Raw genomic sequence first — 211 nt, forward strand, 5'->3', positions numbered from 1 at the left:
ATTGAATTATAAATCATCCCTTCACTTGCTATTCAGCTGTTGACACTTTACTCTCACTGGGGAGAAAGTGAGGTCTGCAGATGCTGGAGATCAGAGCTTAAAAATGTGTTGCTGGAAAAGCGCAGCAAGTCAGGCAGTATCCAAGGAACAGGAGAATCGACGTTTCGGGCATAAGCCCGAAGAAGGGCTTCCTGAAGAAGGGCTTATGCCC

This window comes from Chiloscyllium plagiosum, chromosome 3 (assembly GCF_004010195.1).
Source record: "Chiloscyllium plagiosum isolate BGI_BamShark_2017 chromosome 3, ASM401019v2, whole genome shotgun sequence".
NCBI lineage: Eukaryota > Metazoa > Chordata > Chondrichthyes > Orectolobiformes > Hemiscylliidae > Chiloscyllium > Chiloscyllium plagiosum.